This window comes from Rhynchophorus ferrugineus, unplaced genomic scaffold (assembly GCF_030347505.1).
Source record: "Rhynchophorus ferrugineus isolate W39M unplaced genomic scaffold, kcgeb_rfMv2 rfM9, whole genome shotgun sequence".
In the NCBI taxonomy this organism is placed as follows: domain Eukaryota; kingdom Metazoa; phylum Arthropoda; class Insecta; order Coleoptera; family Curculionidae; genus Rhynchophorus; species Rhynchophorus ferrugineus.
Window position 1 is genome coordinate 37,728,379 of NW_027472588.1, and position 18,440 is coordinate 37,746,818.

Sequence of the window (18,440 nt, forward strand, 5' to 3'; positions counted from 1 at the left end):
TTTGAAAAAAGAAACAGTTTATTCGGGTATTTCCAAAATTTAGACTTGTATTTTAACTATATTTTAAAGTTTCCTTTTACCAACTAGCGGTTTATCTGGACTGGACTTACAGTTTAACGTGGGCTCCGAACCACGGTCCTCGGCAGTAAGCCTACCGATTGGCAAGTGACCAACTTAGAAATCATCCCAGAAGATATCCGGTTTTACCCAGCTTGATTACTGGCGTGATTGGGATCATTTTCCTTGTCGGATTTTATACTATTGCCTAAGGCAATCACAAATGTATAAATTTACGGCCATACCCCAGCAGAATTCGAACCCGCGACTATCGCAACAGTAGGAGGTTCGTCCTGTCGCCTTAACCAGTGCGCCAACCAAGCCGGCTATTTAGATTTGTTACGTCAAAAGACGATATTATGTAATTAATAATTTAATAAATAAGGAGTAGTTTAACAACAGTGGTCGGGGGAATATAAAATATACATATACAAAGACATATCACGTTAGACAAAAGGCAAAACACATTAGAACAAAAATAAAACAACTATACTGGTTAGTCGGAAGATACTCCCAACTTGATCTAAAATCAAGGAGGTTGATCTATAATACAATTATAAAGCCAATTTGGACATATGGGATGCAAATATGGGGTTGCACCAAAAATTCAAATCAACTAGTCATACAACGCTGTCAATACAAGGTTCTTCGATTGATTACCAATGCCTATCGCTATGTAACTAATGAAGAACTGCACGATGACCTGGAAATCAAATGGATTTGCGAAGTTGTTCAAGATTTCGCCTTGAAACACGAAAGAAGATTACTAAATCATACTAACGTGGAAGCAATACAACTGCTGGACAGCGCGCAGGATGTCAGGAGATTGAAACGAACAAAACCATACGAACTTATATAAAGTGTATACATTTAGTGTAAACTATAGCTATAAGTTAATAATTAATAAATAATTATAATTTTATAATTGAGGAATATATACTGATGTATTTTCTCGCACTCGTCTTGCTTGTTAATTAATCCAAGTACATACGAAAAGTAGTAATAAACTAATTGTAAATTAAGATTGTACTAAGCATATCTAATAAAGATGTTACAAAAAAATATATACAAACACATATCACTGCCTAGGGCTATATAAAAAGCAAAAAAGTAGTAAAGTAGTAGTAAGTGGCCATCAACAAGAAATTGAGTGGTTGATTGAAAGAGGTTTATCAAACAATCATAAGGATCATTTAGACGTATGGGGTTGGACTCAACATTAAACTGACTAATAACCCAACGTTAAAAAGATAAAGCTCTTTGATTAGTTACTAATGCTTATCGCTACCTAACCAATGAGTAACTCCAAGATCACCTCAAAGTCTGCGTCTGTCTGAATCTGAATTGATGCAAGTATAACAGAACAATACTAATACATTAATATATATATATATATATATATATATATATATATATATATATATATATATATATATAAGCTCATAAATTTGCTGTATTTATATGTATAAAACTCCATTTCAGCACTGTGAAATGCGAATACATGCTGCTTCTAAAGAAACTACTAAGAAAATTTGCTTAACCTCAGAAAATCTTAATTTTGAAGTAGAACAAAGTCCAATGTATGGATCATCATTAACAAGTTGATCAAAATAAGGCAGAGGTCATTTTGTCTCAAAGTTTAAGCTCTTTTGTTCTCGAAACTACTTCTTTCGACCTAATCCACAAGATGTCTCAAGTTCTACTTAAAAGATTTACTTGAAATATAGATAATAATTTAGAATAGATATATTCCCTGTATAAGCTTTTATATCCGGGATAATGGACTATGTTTTCCCTGTTCTCATAAATAAGAAGTGCCAAAGAGCAGAGACTTCTAAACTAAAACAAAAAAATTTTCATGTTTCAGAATATTATGGTGGCTGGCCTGTACCACTTGATATAAGACTTAAGAGTTTTTTGTAACGTTATGATGCCTGAATGATTGAGAGAGGAAAATAAACCTCTTCACAATACCACAATATCACAATAACAACAAACAGCTGATCTTTTTGATATTATCTATCAATAACAAAGGACAAACTCAATTAACTCACTTCATAATTTTGATAATACTATATCTATTCGATCACGACCTTTATTAACACGTTCTAATACGTTAAATGACTGTAATAAAAAATCACAAATATATCGATAATTATATACTGACTAAATGAAAAAAAAGTTAAACGAAAAATTGAACTAGAATTTGTCAAGGCAAATAACCTAAAGTTGTTGGGAACTATCGCCTGAAAACAGTCGATAGTCGCAAAACAATCGAAACGGTCGATAATCAAAAAACTAGCCACTGAAAATAGTAATTACTATGCACGATTCGACTGTTTTGTTCGGTTAGTGATGTCAGACGAAGATGTACGAACCCTTTCCTGTATAAATTGTGAGAGAGGAAAGCACGGAGCTAATAACTTGGAGCAGTTATTTATATATAAATATATATATATATATATATATATATATATATATATATATATATATATATTTATATATATATATATATATATATATATATATATATATATATATTTATATATATATATATATATATATATATATATATATATATTTATATATATATATATATATATATATATATATATATATATATTTATATATATATATATATATATATATATATATATATATATATTTATATATATATATATATATATATATATATATATATTTATATATATATATATATATATATATATATATATATATATATTGCAGCCTATTTAAAATTACCAAATAATTTAATTTCGTACATCCAAAGTTGATCTTCTAACACAATCCCGCGGATCTTTAAGAATGGACACAATGGAATAACAACAATAAGCCCGAGCTTAACGGAAAATCCCTTTATTAAGCTTCTGCGAAATCCGAAATACGAAAATCATTACCGAAAACTGATAATGGCCTTTCAACGCGCCACTATATATAAAATAACCGGTCCTTGGAGCAACGGCAGAACGGGCTCCAGTAATTCCGCGTATGTTTATTGTTTTCGGATCTATTGTCTAAAGTTTTTGTCGAAATCTCATTTTGCCGGCTTATTGGATTTAGATTATACTAAGGAACATATGACTAATTAGGGAAATGTTGAAGAATACTGAAGAAGACGGTTTTGTTACCCATAACCGTCCGCCACAAGAGATAAATGGATCCAATATTCTTAGGGGCTTGCATGTATTTTGTAAAAAAAACTGTTAAACAACCTAGCCTAACTCTTAACTTTGATGTTTTTCTGCATAAAATAATGCATATTTCACTCAAATATTCCAAGTGCATTACTTTACTTATTTAGTTTCAAGAACTATGTTGCCGAAACACGACAAACACTTTTAATGACTTATGGTGATGCTGCTCCTTCATTTCGACGATTTAAAAGTGTTACTTAATTTGATGTCAATAATGAATAACCGAATCCGAAATAAAAACAAAATTTAAAAACAATGAATGAAAATTTTCTGGGCGAAAACTCAGCTAAAACTCTCAAAGAACTTCAGACAGATAGCTTAACGATTGATAAATCAACTGTTTCCAAACATTTACATATGACAGTAGAAATTTAAAAGCAAAAAAGCTATTACTACATGTATTGACTGAAAATATCATTTCGGTTTCATTGAATACCTAAAAAAAGAGTTTTTTTTTCTGTGGAATATCCTGACTGGCTATAAAAACTGTCGCAGAAATCTACAAAAAAGACGGCTGTGGGGACTAACAGTTCAAAGTTATCCTGTAGCCAAACAACGTTCAGCTAGATGTTGAGAATTCGGAATCGAGATCTAAAATAAATATTTTTAATAAAAAATTGAGCCGTCTTCAAAAAAATAAATAATTATTTTGAAGTAGTTCATTTAGTAGTACTTATAATTATTTTACTTATTATATTTTTATTTTGGGTCTACGCCTGGCAAATTAATTCTTCAATAAGTATGTTTAAAAAAATACATTAATACAAAATAGAATAGAGGCTTGTTAATAAAATTTAATAATTGAAATTATTAAGGGGTTATTCCGGCCCAGAAATTTGAAAAAAGAAACAGTTTATTCGGGTATTTCCAAAATTTAGACTTGTTTTTTAACTATATATTAAAGTTTCCTTTTACCAACTAGTGGTTTATCTGGACTGGACTTATAGTTTAACGTGAATTTTACCCAGCTTGGTTACTGGCGTGATTGGGATTATTTTCCTTGTCGGATTTTATACTATTGCCTAGGTATCCGAAAATTAAACAATCCGAAATAAAAACAAAGTTTAAAGACAATGAATGAAAATTTTCTGGGCGAAAACTCAGCTAAAACTCTTTAAGAACTGTCAGACAGATAGCTTAACGAAGTAGTTCATTTAGTAGTACTTATAATTATTTTACTTATTATATTTTTATTTTGGGTCTACTCCTGCCAAATTAATTCTTCAATAAGTATGTTTAAAAAAATACATTAATACAAAATAGAATAGAGGCTTGTTAATAAAATTTAATAATTGAAATTATTAAGGGGTTATTCCGGCCCAGAAATTTGAAAAAAGAAACAGTTTATTCGGGTATTTCCAAAATTTAGACTGGTTTTTTAACTATATATTAAAGTTTCCTTTTACCAACTAGTGGTTTATCTGGACTGGACTTATAGTTTATCGTGAACTTAGAAATCATCCCAGAAGATATCCGGTTTTACCCAGTTTGGTTACTGGCATGATTGGGATTATTTTCCTTGTCGGATTTTATACTATTGCCTAGATATCCGAAAACGAAACGATCCAAAATAAAAACAAAGTTTAAAGACAATGCATGAAAATTTTCTGGGCGAAAACTCAACTAAAACTCTTTAAGAACTGTCAGACAGATAGCTTAACGAAGTAGTTCATTTAGTAGTACTTATAATTATTTTATTTATTATATTTTTATTTTGGGTCTACGCCTGGCAAATTAATTCTTCAATAAGTATGTTTAAAAAAATACATTAATACAAAATAGAATAGAGGCTTGTTAATAAAATTTAATAATTGAAATTATTAAGGGGTTATTCTGGCCCAGAAATTTTAAAAAAGAAACAGTTTATTCGGGTATCTCCAAAATTTAGACTTGTTTTTTAACTATATATTAAAGTTTCCTTTTGCCAACTAGTGGTTTATCTGGACTGGACTTACAGTTTAACGTGAGCTCCGAACCACGGTCCTCGGCAGTAAGCCTACCGATTGGCAAGAGACCAACTTAGAAATCATCCCAGAAGATATCCGGTTTTACCCAGTTTGGTTACTGGCATGATTGGGATTATTTTCCTTGTCGGATTTTATACTATTGCCTAGGTATCCGAAAATTAAACAATCCGAAATAAAAACAAAGTTTAAAGACAATGAATGAAAATTTTCTAGGCGAAAACTCAGCTAAAACTCTCAGAGAACTTTCAGACAGATAGCTTAACGAAGTAGTTCATTTAGTAGTACTTATAATTATTTTACTTATTATATTTTTATTTTGGGTCTACGCCTGGCAAATTAATTCTTCAATAAGTGTGTTTAAAAAAATACATTAATACAAAATAAAATTATACAATATCTCATGATTGTTTCATTATATTGCTAATAAATCTCTAAGCCCTCTGTTTAACTTCTCCCCTTGTCAGGAGATAAAGTTCTCAATTAGGTAGTAGATTTTTTTATATTTACATTTAATTATTTTTTATTAAGGATTCTGAAATTATATGTATTAAGTTAGCAGTTAATAGAACAAGAACAGTCTCATTTCTACAAATTCGTCTGATGAATGACGTCTGACGAATAATAGACGAAATTACCATCTTCGAACAAAGACAAAAATACCCCGAGATCGGAGAACCAAACCGAATAATATACCGTCAACAACGTCATCCGTAAATTCGTCAAGAAAATATGAAAAACGACATCAAAAGCATCACGTCTCGCAATTAAAATATAACTTTTCACCGACCGTGTCTCCCTCTCTCTCACTCTGGCTCGCTCGAGAGCGCGATCTCAATTTTTTCGTCAAAAAGCCGAATCCGAATAAATAAATTAAATTGTATATTAGGGACCATCTCCTTTGATTACGGCCTGTTTACGAGAACGTTATTAAAGACGAGCAAGCGTCACACAAAAAAGTATCAAATACAAAAAAGCTACTTAATATAATGCAATAAAGGCGTCGCGTTTGCTCTCAAAAAGGAACCGTTCGATAAAAAGGCTTTATTAATAAAGTGAAATTGTTATATGTCCTGCCGTCTGTAGGTTCACTATTTAATATCGTACGTCTTTTAATAACTCGTATTAAACGAAAATGACTAAATAAAAATACGTACTTTATGCGCTGACATAAGATAGATTTGAACAATTTATGTAAGACTAGGCACCACAAGCTCGATTTTTGGGCTCCATGTGAAGTAAGATCAATAAATTTAACGGACCTGTAATATATTCAGTAAAACGGCCAATGCACCTCAACGAAATCGTCATCAAGTTTAACTTTTGGTTTATTTTGACTCTGACAATACAAAGAGTTGTTTTATTATATTTACATTTAATTCGTTTCCACACCACCTATGAGATAGAGTACTAGGGTCATTTTTTATGTACTGATAACCCCTGGAGACTTATTAGTAATTGTATATCCAAGAAATGCATTTATCTTTCATTAAAGAGTCTATTTAGCTTTTTACGTTTAGTTCTCGCTTCCTCTGTTGCTTTGTGTCCTTATCAAGTTGTTTTTATATCACTGTATTTCTTCTTAATTCTGTTACTTCTGTCACTTTAGAAATTTACTGTTAAGGAAGTAAAACGGACAATACTTAAAGAAATTAATGATAAAAAAGCTCCTGGTTTTGATCTAATTACTAGAAAAATCTTAAAAGAGCTCTCAAGGAAGTGCATCAAATTCGCATGCAGTCGAATTGTGGTTGAAAACGTTGAAACGGTTGAAACAAAATATATGACATACACCCTTTGCAGAAGAACATGTCTCTCAGTAAAATTTCCGCAAGCAGACAACGTTAAATATCTGGGAATGCATTTTGATCGACATTTGACATGAAAAAAACATATAGTGGCAAAACGCACACAGTTTGGGCTTAAACTAAACCAAATGTATTGGCTGATAGAAATCTAAATCATCATTAGCTAACAAGGTCTTGCTCTATAAGTCAATACTAAGGCCCGTTTGGATCTATGATATTGAACTGTGGGGTACTACTAGCAAACCTAACATAGATATCCTCCAGAGCTTCCAGAATAAAGTGTTGCGGGTCATCGTTGATGCCCCATGTTAATTGTCAAACAGATTGATTCAACGCGATATCCCCTTAGAACCCATAACGAGTGTGATTCTTTTCTGTGCTAGTGCGAAGTACTCTGAAAGACTATTAGTGCATCCCAATGCACTCGCCAAACAGTTAAATGTGCGCGATGACAGAGTGCAGTGCATAGGCTCAAGCGGAAGCTAATTATTTAATAATTTCTAGAATAAGTCAGAATGGTATCTAGAACGAGATTTATATTATAAGTTGTACAGCAGATTACATACTGAAGTGATCTTCTACATGTTAGGATGGTTATATTATATAACGTAAATTATACAATAATACTTGTTGACCACGGGCGGGTTGTTCTAAGAGATTAATTAAAAAAATCTCTTACTGGCACTGTAAATTTTTCTTAATAGAATTAAATTTAATTACCGCACTCTTCCAAATACATTTTCCATATCTACCAAACAGTATTCATTATCTCATCATATATTCATGATTGATAACCAAATGCTCATGTATATTCGTACATACACACATATTTAGAAGATTTATTTTAGGACACTTTATAACTAGTAAGAAGATAGGGAAAACACGAGTTTAAAACGAATTTTACTTTTTCACAAACTCAATTTGGCAGTATATTCGACTTCATCTATGACGTGCATTGGCTGTTTTATTGTTAAGGAGCTATAGTTTCCATTTGCGAAACAAAAAGCCCTTTTTAGGAGGGATCGAAGAGGAACTGTAGATCATGAGTTTCTCAGACTTGGTCAAACTACTAATTCAGCTTCCTGATATCAGCAAGAAATTCAGTTGAAGCAAGTGATTAAGAGACAGTACCATAGCTGTTCAATAGGAAATGTGATTATCTTCTATCATGATAACTTGTCTAGCGTTATCTTTACACATAACATTAGTATTTAACCCAGAAATTCTACAGTAATTATTAATACATTACGTTCATAAAAAATTAAAAGGAGGCTTGGTTTTTTGCTTTGGTAGCTGATTTACTGAAATCAGAGATGAGATTTTTATGCATTATCTAAACAAAATTTATTTCTATGACGTCGTAATGTCGCATTCTCTTTTAAAGGATCCTGTTGTAGCCTCTAGAATCTCGTAGGAGCTCATATATATAGGGTGCGACAAAAGTCTCGCTACCATTGACGTAATTTCCACTGAATGGCAATAATAAAACGATTATTTTCAATAAATATATATATATATATATATATATATATATATAGGATATATATATAGGATATATATATATATATATATATATATATAGGATATATATATATATATATATATATATATATAGGATATATATATATATATATAGGATATATATATATATATATATATATATATAGGATATATATATATATATATATATATATATATATATATATATATATATAAACGTCACATAACCAAGATGGCGCCCAATCAAAATGGTAGCGGGACCTTTGCCCCGTCTTAGTGCCAAATCAAAATGGTAGCGTATATAAGTACAGGAATGTTTGTTATTTGCATTTCAGGCCAGATAATTACAGATCCAAATGTGGAAAAGCATTGATTAACTAAAATTATTTTCCATAGAGGAATTTAAATAGTAATTCTTTCATTTTGCTTGATACACATAATTGAATTAAAATGCATACATGGAATCAGTTGAAGTTGTTCAGTCCACACAAATCGTCAAAGTAAATTGAAAAATTTGAGAACTGATTCACACTGATTTCGGAACAGAGGAACCACGTTTACCTTCAGGCAGATATGAACCAAGCAAAAAAAAGCCATAAAGTTCAAGAATTAAGTGTATATGTGAAAACAATAAAGTGTTGTTTGTTTTAATCGATGAAAAAATTTTTTCATATACATATTATGTGTCGTTGAAAACGAAAAGGCAATATGATTTACATATATTTGATTTAATGTCTTAAATAATAAATATTTATGTACATTCTCATTCAAAAATATATTATTGGAATAATGAAAAATGTTTCACATTTGTTTAAATATTAAAATAGATTAGATAAATCTTTTTTGATAGTTTTTGAATAAATTTAGTATTCAAATGTTAAATAATAATTATATATTATTATAAATAAAAATTTTTAATAAAAATTCAGTTTTGGGTATGATCTTACATACACGAGATCGCCTTCTATGTCTCTATTATTACATATATAGAATATTCTATGGACTGTTGCCTCTCTAACTAAATGCTAGTTCATTGAATAAATGTCATTCAAGATATATAAATATTTTTTTAGAAATTTGGATATAAGAAAATACTCAATGGATTAAATAAGGTTTAGAATTAATAAAAATTTAAATAAAATATTAATAAATTTAACAAAATGAAATAGATTAGTTCCCTAGAAATAAAGGTAACTCTAAGAAATATTAAATACTTACCTCTGAAATGTAATTAGAATACTGCAAAGGTACCTGGAAAAAAGAACAAAAACAACAAGTTATTACTACAATACTAAATATAAAAAATATGAAATAGTAATATATTAATTTGAGTAAAAATATACACTATCGAAATTTAACTTTAACTTATACATTCAACTCAAAAGTTGGAAACCATCATACATCAAAAGTCCTAAGGATTGTTTTCTCTTAGAATTTGACAATTGTGGTTTTATGACTTTGATTGTCCGGGTTTATGACACCGGGTTTATGTTATGACTAGCATATTGTTGCTAAAAACTGTTATATTGGGAGGTGACAACGAGCCACAGCCAAAAAGGTTCAGTCTTTGTTTGAGCAGCATCAACATATAACCAAACAGCTACGTCGGTCAATACAAATACCATATCTCAACATAATTGAACCATTTTGGAGATTAGAATTAAGGCAATTTGCGGATAGTTTGGAACAAGAATGGGTCAATATTTTGTTGGAAACTACAATCACGAAGTATCGGAGCAATATTAAAAGCAAATGGTGGTCATCTGAGTCCTCTGAAGCTCTTAATAGAAAATCAAAGAAAAAGTAATAGCTAATTATAGACAATATACTTTATTTTTAATCATAACGGCTTAATGCCAATACCTAATATAAGACAATTTACATTTAAAAACATTTAGTTCAACATTATAACCAATTACCATACATAATTACTGTTTATGCGATTCCCATTCATTGTTATGTTAATTCAATTTTTTTTAATGTTCAGATAATTCGCTTTAATTCAACAAAACATTTAGTAAAATAAATAATGCGATAAAAGCGCTCGATGGTCATCATTTCATCACAGAGACACACAAATCGGGTACTATAAATCGCCAGAAAATTTGACTGTACATTTAACTGATATACATCCTGTACATGGCACAAATGAACACAGATAACAAGTCATTATCAATAACATTATAAGCAAATATAGCATCCGTTGCATATTAAAATTATTACGCTATATTTATTAGAAAACTATTAAAGTTTCTGATATATGTTAGATGCCACGACGCTTTCACTGGTACTGCCCGTTAATCTTATTAATACTGATGGGAACTATCGACTGAAAACGAACATCGACTGTTTAGTAATTGACTACTTTTTACTGTCGACTGTTTTTGTCACTATTTTTGGTTCGATTAATTTTGTTACTATTTACTATTGACTGTTTCAGTCGTGTACTTTTAATTACTATTTTTACATTTCATTTTACAAATCCACAGAACATTCAAATTTAAAAGTAATTCTACTTCGTTAAAATGAAATTATTATTTGCATATTAATAGTATTCAGTGATTATGTTCGTCTGACATCACGAATTGAAAAAAACAGTCGAACCGTGCATTTAAGGTTTCGGGCTATCGACTATTTCGACTGTTTTCAGTCGATAGTTCCCAACGCTACCTATTATTTATTGGTAGCGTCATCGATTGCGATGCAATAGAGTTCAATTTTTTTAGTAAAATTCCATTTTTTATGAGGAAATGTTAATTTGGTGGTCGTTACGTTTTACCAACAGTTATCTATTTTCTGGTTTTGCTGTTGGTTATCTTATCTAATTATATAATTTTAACCGGATGTCTAATAATGCGAATCCGATATTTAAAAAATATCCTCGAAAGAAATATTTGTTACACATAGCCCGTCCTTGAAAGTTGCCTCAACTTAGAACTGATTGACACTGTTTTCCTTGTTGTTTCTGTGATTTGGATATTTTCAAAAAATTCGTATTGTTATTTACGAGAGTTGTAATTAGAAAGTATTTATAGGTTAACTTTATGTTTACAAAAGTTTGTTGAGGTAATATAATTATTTGTTATTTAATAGTGAAAACTAGCAGCAGAGAATACGAAAATAATTGTATAAGGAGTGAATTATTAGTAAAATGTTCTAATTTTGTAACACTACTTTTATAAATTATTATAGGACAAGTGATTATTTATGTTAAATAATGTGAAAATAGAATTTGTTTACAATTTTACAATTTAAAACAATTGCAGGTTTCTGATTTTGCAAATATTTCAAAAAGTAGGTAAATGTTTAAATGATATCTCGTGAATTTTTAGGATAGTGTAAATATAAGATGCAATTAAGAGAAAATGTGAAATACGTCTCCTTGGAGCAAATAAATAATGCAGATAAATTGAATTTTTATATTGTGGACGAAATTTTATAGCAGTAAAAAGAATAAAATAAACAAAATAGTAATGTAGGTAAGGCACAATTATAAAGATAAACAATATAAAAAAATATTAAAACACAAGATGGAATAAATACAAATTATTTTAACATAGCATTTACATCTAACACATATTTTTTTCATAAAAGAAGTCAACTACACTCAAATATTGATCGACAGCAAGTGTGTTTTATTTATACCCTTTTTATATTTACAATAAACTCATCTCTACATCACATATATCGTTTGATTTAAAAATTTTGTATATATTGTCTATTCTGTTAACAATCTTATTCTCCTTATTTGGTTCTTCCACTACTTCCTGTGTATATTTTTCTTGTAATGTTATTTTAATTTCTTCCTTATCCTCTGATCTACAAAAGTGCCCATTATCTCTTCGTGTATATGTACTAAATGCACATGAATACACATTATTCTTCATTGTATACTCGCACAGCTACATGCATGCCCATGAACACAAATCTTACCTACTCTACAATATAGTGTTTTATAATTATTAGCCTGAATGCTGCAACATACATTTATTGTCATATTGTCTACTGTCAGTTTCCTCTATTTAATAAGAAATAATTATTTTACATCAACAAGCTTTTATAAGCATAAAATTCACCTAAAAATACTTCCTAATCACAATTCTCGCAAAGAACATGCTCATGTAGTTGAAATCCAGCGTTGGGAATCATTGTACCTATTCCTTCACGTACTAACTTTAAAAAAGAAAAGGAAACAAATAATTACGGAATACTATTAAAATGCAATTAATAATTTCATTTTAAAAGAAGTAGAATTACTTTTATATTTGAATGTTCCGTGGATCTGTAAAAAATAATGGAATTTTTATATGGAATGGAATAATATCCCACAAATGTTTTATCGTATTTCAATATGTTAATTTCTATATTTAAATAATATACTATAATAAATGTAGACAATACAATAGAGCTTAAAGAAAACATAAAAACTAAAGATGGACAATAACCACAAATACTAAATAAAAATTAAACATATACCAAATCATAGCAAGAAAACTAATTCTAGAGATTCAATAACTACTAGAGCTTTATTAAATACACTAAATTTATTATTGAATGGAAATATTATTCAACAAAAATCCAGAGAGTAATGGAAATATTACCTATTATTGCCATAAAAATAGTCAAAAGTATTTTACTGTTTATCATTCACAATTTTAATCTTTTTACCCTAATACATTAACAATCTTGATAAATATCGTTCCAAAATGCTGCTATATTTATATACAATATATTGTTATTTACAAGAAAACTACCAAAAAGTCATAAAACTATATACATTACATATAAATCTATGTAAGCATAAGTTGGGTACATTTTTGTCAAGGTCGCGGCTAGGATGACAGAGCCAGAACGTTGAAAATCAGTCGAATGAAACTAGTAGAACCAAAAATAGTAACTAAAATACACGACTGATACAGTCGATAGTAAATAGTAACAAAATCAGTCGTACCGAAAATAGCGACTGAAAACAGTCGACTGAGACAGTCACTGGTAAAAAGTATGAAAAACCAGTTGAACCAAAAATAGCGACTGAAACAGTTGATAGTCGATTTCAGTCGATAGTTCCCAACATTAGTGAAATCTGTCAAGCCATTTGGAATACATGCGATTCCACTAATATAAATAGACTTCATGAAATCATTCACAGTTTACAGCGCAACACAAATTTCAATTGGTTACCATATCTTTTAGGCCTTTACAGTCCAGTTTAAAATATAAGTCTTTTTTACTAGAACCAAAACTGTACAGCTACGACGAAAACCCTGTTAAACTAACTCTATTAAACCCCGCTACATCAGTCGGTTTATATAATGAACTGAATAAAATCGAACCCAGCATTACCTTAAATGATTAACTGTATCTAAAAATTATAAGCTTCGGATACAGCCCGCTTACTTACCCGCCCTCCACTCCATCGACCCCTAACTATCTTGATTCAGGAATCAAACAATCCCCTCTCCCCTTCCCCCTCATCCGGCCATTTCATCGACCTGAATATCGTCCCTCTTGAATTAAACACCTCAACTTCGGCTTTAGTCTGATTTCGACCCTCCAAAAAGGTTAATATATTTGCCCAGCGCTCGTATCTGTTGGTCGTACATCAAGGTCAACCGCAAAACTAGTCTTCAAACTTGATGTTGAGTCCACGTTTTAACTATTGGGCTAAATATCAAGTTTGATACTTTTAATTGGTTTAATTTGGTTAACGATATCAATACTATAATATTGCAAAAGAATCTTCATAAATATATATATATATATATATGAAAAGTGGATCGGCTACGACAATCACAAGTGTAAAAAGATGTGGCATAATCCAGAAGACCAGATTATTTATCAGATATCAGATATATATCCAGAATATTCTTCACGACAGCAAAACAGAATATTCCATAAGGTTTTGCTCAACATACAGGCGATTAGCAAAGTGTAGAGTATTACGAGTTGCTAAAACCCAATAAAACGTTCCATGATGGACGTTTATATGAAATAGATACAATAATAATAATAATAACAATAATAATACAAAAGAAAAAACTATGGTTTTATGTAGAGAAATGGTCAAGCCCATCGAATTTAACAGTTGATTAACAGATATCACTGATCAAAATATATGTAAGCAACTACTATTAAAAACAATTAGATGTCTAAAGTTCATAAAGTAAAATGCGTAAAGTATGTGACCGGTATTATAAAGTACCACAAAGGATCACTTGCGATATTCCACAATCTAAAACAATGGTGGTTAATGCCACTGTATAGTCCTCCTACTTGTACGTTAGCTACGGGTTCATTTCTAATACATACGTCAAATTCGTAACTCACAGACAGACAAAATGTCTTATTGTTAAACAGGGTGACGAATATACTGACCTACACTCAATATATTTGGGTGTTCCCAAGGGCATTGCCCTTGACCCATTGTTATATCTATTGTATACAGCTGACCTACCGACCTCAAAAAACGCTACTGTTGCATTGTATATAAACATCATCCAATATCAGCCACAAGAAACCTCCAACTTCATCTTAACAAAGTCGAATTGCGGTTGAAAACGTGGCGTATCAAAGCAAACGTGATAAAATCTGCCCATGTGACTTTCACCCTTTGTAGAAGAACATGTCCCTCAGCAAAATTGAATCAACTCATCATCAACTTCCGCAAGCAGGCAACGTTAAATATCTGGGAATGCATTTTGATCGACGTTTGACTTGGAAGAAACCAAAACAGTTTGGGCTTAAACTAAACTAAATGTATTATCTGATAGGGCGTAAATCTAAATTATCATTAAATAACATGGTTTTACTATATAAGTCAATACTTAGGCCCATTTGGGCCTATAGTATTAAACTGTGGGGTACAACTAGTAAATCTAACATAGCTATCCTCCAGAGGTTGCAGAATAAAGTGTTTATGTATTCAACGCGATATCCCCGTAGAACGCAAAACGAATGTGATTCGGAGTCTTGGTGCGAAGTACTCTGAAAGACTATTAGTACATCCCAATGCAGTCGACAAACAGTTAAATTTGCGCGATGACAATGTGCATAGTCTCAAACGCAAACTACCATACTAACTGATTAATAGACACATAGAGTGAGATTAGTAATCTCTATAATAAGTTAGAATAGACTTTAAAATAAGTTAGAATAGTATATAAAATAAGATTTAGATTATAGTTTGTACAGCAGAAAACTTACTGAAGCGATCTTCTACAGGTTAGGATAATTATACTATATAATGGAAATCATATAATAATACTTATTACCCACGGATTGTTGGAGTTCTAAGAGGTTAATAAAAAAATCTTTTGAGTGGTGAAAGAGTATTCGATAACGCAATATATCATCGATTATATATTAAAAAATTCTCCTTGTTTTTCACTCACCTAATCTAAGTTTCCAAAACAAGTCCAAAAGAAAGAAGTCTACATTTATATCTTCGCCCAGGATCGAATGAGCTGTATTGTTAGTTTTCTTTGGGGTTTTATTCAGATTTTCATAATTACTTCTGCATATTTTCAATGGAATTTTTTTGGAGGTCCAAATACTCGAACAAAATTGTGAAAAAATACTCCTTCCTTCGTATTTAATTTCATTAATATCATCAAAAATGCATATTATTACGTGTAGAATATTAAACTACATATTTAAAAAAACCTAATATATGGTTTGTATCCTATCAAAATATTATATATAAACGATTATTTAAAGCAATTTTTATTTTGGGATTGTATTAGTAACAAACTACAATATATTAACTAGAAAAAATGTTGACATCATCAAAAGACCTCACTCAACAAGTCTGGAGTATTTATCTTATCTAAAAATTCTATTGTCTTGAAATAACCAACGGAAAAGTTTAATTTGATGTTTACAATTATTATTATTAACAATTTTTAATACATACTAGAAGAGATACACTGGTTAAACTCTAAGACTATATCGAAAGAACCAACAAGTATTCCAGAAACAAGCGCAAAAAAAAACAGACATTTCTGCCAAATTGTTACAGAAAATAACAGCAAAAAATGAGTCCCATTGGTCAATGTACTGTACTGGGTTTGAAAAATAACTGTAACTATGTAACTGTCTATTTAGTTCTAATCTGCATATATTCCAGAAAACCCTGTTAAAAAATAACTGAAAAATAGATATATGCGTTTTAATTCATTCTTCTTTTTAACCAATTAACAGTTATTTCCATTTGTTTTTTATATGTTCCTTTCCGCGATGTTTTGCACCAAGATTCATATCGAGATACTTAGCATTGTTGCTATAACATATGAAATGATATTATTATTCATTATTACTATTATTTAATGTATAGATTTACTTTCTATAATTTGTATTTTCCACGTTTGGGTCCAATTATTTATATTGTTACCTGTTGTGTTTACCTGTTGTGATTTTCATGTGACTTCTTCGCTTCAAATTAAATACTATTAAAGAAAAATACTTTAAATAGAAATAGATAAAATTGAAAATATATTCAGGGAATATTTAATTTAAATTACAAGCCAAAGTCTACCAGTATATTATCATATTTCTGTTTTACTAAATAGTGTGAAGAAATAAATAATATTAAACAAGATCCCCACCGCATCACATTATTAATAACGAAATTAGAAAAGGAAAACTATTTTGGTATCGGCGTTAGTATTTGCGTAACCTCCGCTCATACCTAGTCAGAGTGAAAAGTTGAGACCATCATTTTTCCTAGACAGTGTTATCTTCTAATAATAATAATAACAAACATACATAATAACAACAAACTTCCTATATTGATTTATGGACACTAAGTATAACATTCTAGTAAAATATTCTATATAATCTTAAATTACCAAAATGCCAAGTCGGTTTCTGGACTTATCGATTTTGTAAACTCTCTTGCGAAAAGCGTCGGATGTATAGTGTTCATAACATTTCCCTTTTGACATTTAATATCAATCATGTCGAAAATTAAATGACAAGAAAACTGTACGTAATTTAGTTCGTAATTGTCTAGATGTTTGATTAACCTCAACCTCAAAAAACAACTAAAACAGCTGATTCAACTCACAAATTTGCTGAAAATTGTAGCAAATTACAGACCTAACTAAAAAAAAACGATTTTCTTTGAAATAAAACTTTATTCAATGATGATGCAACCTCTAACGCTCCTCTGATAACCTAATAACCTTATTTGGATTTAGTTTTTGGTCAGTTTCAACGTTTTTTACCGACAGCTATTCGATCAGATAATCTTTTTGTTTCCAGTGTATAATTGGATCCATTTTTCATCGACTCTAACAGTTTCCGAGGGAACAAATCGTTCTCTGGTTATTGCTTCTCACTATTTGACTTCAACAATACCTGTCCCCATTAAAAAATAATGTTAAATCAACATATTATCACAAATATAATACAAATATATCAACAACGTACAATAGGTAAAGAGAATATGGAAAGCCTGGATAAATGTATCAGACAAATATTTTAGAAGAGAATACTGAGCAGAAACAGAAAAAAATTATGGAAAATAAATAAATGTCCAGATACACCTAGTTGATAAAAACGATAATAACTTCTAGAAAAGCAACTTACAAAAACTAATAACAGCATCGAAGATAAGCCAAGAAGGACTATAGTCCTTCCAAAATAACAGTCGACACACGTCATCACATCAATTTATATTGACTGTATATTTTTTCTCATTTTATCCTAGTAAAAAAAAGATACAATGCTGTCTAATGCGTCTGACCGTGATGTGACCGCATCAACCTATAATATTCGCCTGGTTGCCAAATATCTGCAAAATTCTTAAAATCTATAGAAATAATTAGAGGTTAAAAACCAACAAACGTTGGTTTGGAGCTTTGATGGTTATAATAACTTTAAAATCGTTAATTAAT

The 18,440-nt window shown here is 30.1% G+C and overlaps 1 protein-coding gene across 6 annotated transcripts in view; it reads right to left on the reverse strand.

Moving 5' to 3' along the window:
• The window catches only part of Pde9 (Phosphodiesterase 9), a 289,689-nt gene that overhangs the window by 262,548 nt on the left and 8,701 nt on the right, over window positions 1-18,440 (reverse strand). For all 6 annotated transcript variants that reach the window (XR_013007241.1, XM_076414786.1, XM_076414787.1 and 3 more), the window contains exon 2: window positions 9,763-9,795. The gene's annotated coding sequence lies outside the window, so the exon portion shown is untranslated. The remainder of the gene's footprint in view (window positions 1-9,762; window positions 9,796-18,440) is intronic.